This window comes from Echinops telfairi, unplaced genomic scaffold (assembly GCF_000313985.2).
Source record: "Echinops telfairi isolate 266 unplaced genomic scaffold, ASM31398v2 ScPeMD7_7407;HRSCAF=8445, whole genome shotgun sequence".
Taxonomy (NCBI): Eukaryota; Metazoa; Chordata; class Mammalia; order Afrosoricida; family Tenrecidae; genus Echinops; species Echinops telfairi.
In genome coordinates, this window is record NW_022111307.1 from 2118654 (window position 1) to 2123425 (window position 4772).

The window sequence follows — 4772 nt, forward strand, 5'->3', positions numbered from 1 at the left end:
TAAGTCCATGAGCACTCAAGATTTGCATTGTTTGTTTTTATCCACCTAATCCATGTGATGGTCAAACTAAGCTTTCAACACATTTGGTAAAAACTGAGTTGCCCTGCTGAAATCCTAGAATGAGCAGCTCTGCTAATTACATAAGCAAGATAAGCAATATTGAGTCACTGCATTAATAACCCAAAATTTCAATTATAAGTCATTCCAACATAGGGTTATTACTTATTTACAATGGCATTCCATCGTGGCCTGATTGGAGGCTTTTCTCAACATCATTTGCTCTCCCTTTTTATTTCTTTCTTTCTTTTTTTTTTAACAGGGAGAGCACGAACACAGTCCCCCACTACCACAAATTATGCAGTCGAGTTTCCCACATTTGGGGAAATCGCAGGGGTCAGCATACCCGGAGTGCAATGGATAAGCCTCGCCCCCGGAAAACCACCTTTGTGATCATGGTATCGCCCCTGCCAGCTAAGTACGTGCTCTCCCTTTTTTAACAGTTCTACTGAAATGTAATTCACATCCCCGAAAATTTAATGGTTTAAATATATTATAAAGAGCTGTGCAATCATCATCGCAGAACATTTTCCTCATTCTTCTACCCATTATTATTAGCTCTTCACTAGACCCCAATCTTCCTAAGGGAAACTCTAACCTTTTATTGTGGCAAGCAGAAGAGCACATGGCCAATCACACAGGCAGCTTGTAAAGACATTTGCCTGGAAGCAACATTCATCAATATCCTCACATTCCATTGGCCAAAGTAAATCATGAAGTGTGGTATTTTGAGCAGACAAGGAAATGTAATTATAACATGTTCCTAGCACATTCAGTGAGTACTTCTAATGACTGCACCCCCCCAAAAAAACCCCCACCAAAATCTAACTTTGACCCTGCATGTTTGAGCTTCCCATTTCACTATTTTAGAAGAACCATAGCTCATATCAAAAACTAGCTGTAAAATAATTTAGCTGTAGTCCTGACATACAAGGTGGAAAACATAAGAGTCCACCTTACCCATATTTTTTATTATACACTGATAGAGGTTCATTTAGATCTTTTTTTCAACAAATGAGTGTAAAATTTAATTACATTTTGTTATATACCACAAAGCTATATACCACAATTGGAAATAGAGGGATATATTTTTACTTTTAAACGAGAACACAAGAAATCATAGGAAAACACTGTGTTTAAGAAATAAATAAGTTAATTCAATAGTATGTGAAAATGCTACATTATGATATGTATTCTGCTCATAGCATAGGAATTTAGGGGAGGCAGAAATGGAGGCAGAGATGCTATCTTTCTATGTTAATGAAATGATTCTGTGATGATATACATGTTGACAGAAAAACCCAGTAGGACAGAGTAGAACTTCCCCCTCGCCCTCCCTGGCATGTAATCTTTATTGGAGCAGATGACCATGGCAGCTCTCCTGTGTGCCAGCTGCTGAGTTTGAATCACGGATCTTTCTATTCATAGCAAGAGCTTTAGCACTGCACCACCAGGGCTTCTAGACAGAGAATATAGATCTGTCAAAAAGTGGCCTAAGGTAAAGGATTTTCTCACCACTGTGGAATTTGTACCTATCAGACGGAGATTCGCTTCCATTTTACTGTTGGCCCAAAGAAGAGAACAAGATAAACAGCACATGTCTGCCTCTGAGAGGGAGAGGAGGAATTTGATGGGGGAGGGGGGGGTAGGAAAGAGGGCATAAAAAGGTAACAAATACAAGCAAAGCACTGGTATGGAAACGACATTTGGTTCAGGATCTCAGACACTATTTATCTACTGCCACCTGTGAACCCTAAATAACTCTTGGAGCAGAGGAGAGCATTTATTATGCAGAACCAGGAAAACAGTCCTTAAAGAGCTAAAAAGGCCAGAAAGTAGAGCTAGAAGGAGAAACAGATAGACAGGCAGAGAGAGAGATTTCTACTCCTATAAAGAGTTACAGTCTCAAAAAGTAACTGGGGCAGTTCTACCTGTCCTATAGGATCTCTATGAGTTAAAATCGACTTCATGACATTGAGTTTGTTACTTAAGATGTAAGATTCTCAGGTCAAGGTGCTATCCAAGGATCCCTGAAATGTTCTTAATGTTCTTATAAACAAACATACCCTTTATGCATGGATTCAAGAAATTCAAGTGATAGATAAGGAGCTATTTTCTTTAGCTATATCGGTATTTTTATACCGTGCATCCCCAGAAAAGCATCAGAGGCCACAAGAGGGTCACCCTGAAGACCCTGACCTCCCCTTCAGAACTCTCACCTATCAGTGTTAACCTTTTGATATATTGAGATTTTTTTGATGATTTTTAAACAAATTTCTTCATTTTAAGAAAAATGTTAGTACTGATGTTTTAAATAAGACATTGTTTAAAGCAAATTAATTTCTTGACCCAGAGGATCATAAGAAAGCTCTTAAATAAAATTGTTAGAGCATTTAGTCCGGGAGCTGGCTATACTTTCCTCTCTCACGTTAGGCCCTATTCTAAGAATTTGTTTGTGAAGTGGAACGGTAGGCATTCTGAATGAGCCCAGTGCCATAATCTCTCATGCAATCATTTTAAGCTCTTGGGGTTTGATGAACCATAACAATAAATAATAATAGTAATAATAATTGAGCGACCCAACATGCAGCTCTTTTTTTCACCCCCTTTTTTGTAGCAATTGGGGTGGCTGATAGGGGGTTGGCAAGTTGCAACCAGGAACATCAAATAATTTAATGAGTCTCTGCTTATAAATATGTTTCAAAAGTCTTTATGGAAAGAGAAATATAGAAAGCTAGAGAGGAAATGTCTGCATCACCACCATTCTCTTAACAGGAACCAAAGCCTTCATTTTCACCACCGAGATCATTTCAGTTCATCTACCTATTAAGTTCTCACCTACCCCTCAGCTGACTGGCTTGAAGGAGAATAATCTCTCCGTTGGAGTGAAATGCTTCCATTGAAATGCATTTTCAAACAGTGAGAAATAGTAGTACTGTATTGCTCATGTAATCTTGGTCAGGCACCCTCTGTACGTTTGGTCATTTGGCTTTCCCGATAGCACTCTGCGTGGGACATTTCTTCAGCTCATTAATGAAGTAGTTAAAGCTCAGAGAAGTTGTTGAGCCAAGATAGGTGTGTTCTTCCAATGGACTGTTGCATTTCTTTGAGTGTTTATAAGCTTTTTTCCCCCTTAAATTTCAACGTAAGGGGATATAGTAGTTATAGTTCAATAAAAGTAGCTCAAGATCATCAGAAATCCCTCAACTACTAGAAACTAGTATTCTAGTTCTTCATGGTTGTTTTGATGCAATCCAGCTCTTAAATGGAACTCTGTTTCTGGGAAAGGCCTGGTTTTTGGCTTAGAGTGAAGTTCCTGAGATAAGCAATATGAAACTCTGTGATCGATAAAGCCATCCTTGAGACTGCAGTGATAGAAGCGACTAAGTCAATTTTGAGATACTGAGCTGAGAACGCATGTTTGTTCAAGAGTATCATGAAAACTGATGTAAAGCCCCTCGCAGAAAATTCTCTGTTACATAAAATGTTCGCTTTTCAAAGACTGGAAACTTAAGTCATAGAAAACAAAGAATCTGGATGCGACAAACTCTGGGCTCTGCTATAAGACGGGTCTACTTTTGTCTGGATGCTTTTACCATTTTTATTTCACCTCTGAACGTACCATGCTTTTCTCTCTCTAATGCAACTACCTTCACATCATTCCTCAAAAGTGTCTGCAACTGGAAATGACTTGTAAATTGCAACTATCTGTGTCAAGTTTTACAAAAACAGTGAAGGGGAAATACACGTGAATTAAGCCTCTGTTGAATCACCTCTGATCACAAACCAAGGATGTAAATAGGCTTGCTATCGTGCGGACTGCATTGGAAAGTGGATTTTTGCAAATGCAGTTAGGTTAAAATTTAACACCTGGCCATTTGATCTACCCTTTGACCCATTTTAAGCTTGTTTTCGCTTTTAATAATTTTTGCTTTCTTTCTATTGAGATTTTTCTTTGTTTTACTCTGTTACTGTTGTCAGTTTTGTCTTTTTAAAATGTTTTTCTGTATAGAAAATCAGGATAGGTGAAAAATACAGAGACAGCAACTGGATTAAGGGATTCTTGGGGTTATGGCAGGGGAGGGTGGGAGGAAATGGGGAGGTAATAATGATGAGTCTAAGATTGAAGAAAATGTTCTAAAATTGATTGTGGCAAAGATTGCACAGCTCTTTTTAATATGATTTAATTACCGAATTGCATGATTTGTGAATTATATGCCAATAAAACGGTTTTAAAAAAAGAACATAAGTAAATAAATACATGTATACATAATGTAGAAATATACACACATACACAGACACAGGGAAATTAAAAAAGTCTTGCTTGTAGAATTTCATTCAAACACGCACAGTATATTTCAAATAAAATACGTTAAAAATGTCTCTGCCATCATTGGATAGGTGCAGACCACTTCATGTAGTCGCACGCCTGTCCTAATCTCCTTGGGACCCCTTCCACAGTGAGGGCCTCTCAAAGCAATGTTCCTGGAGGGGCTGCCGCGGCCTCACATGTAATGCAGCGAGGCTGTCTCAGAAGGTACATGTGATAAATGTGTTTTGGAATTCCAAAAGGAGTAATCTTGGCACATTTTTTCAAAGAACGCAGTACAACTATGGGGCTGATTATGAAGAAATTTTAGGAAAATTGCATAAAGGGTGCAGGAGAAAAAATTCCAGAAAGTTGCTCTGAGGAAAAAGAAAAACTTTTTTAATCA

At 38.2% G+C, this 4772-nt stretch overlaps 1 non-coding gene across 1 annotated transcript; it reads right to left on the bottom strand.

Moving 5' to 3' along the window:
* Nucleotides 1-315: 315 nt before the first annotated feature.
* Nucleotides 316-479, bottom strand: LOC115871839. The gene has a single exon (XR_004047506.1). It is a non-coding gene; the product is annotated as a U1 spliceosomal RNA (small nuclear RNA).
* Nucleotides 480-4772: the final 4293 nt, after the last annotated feature.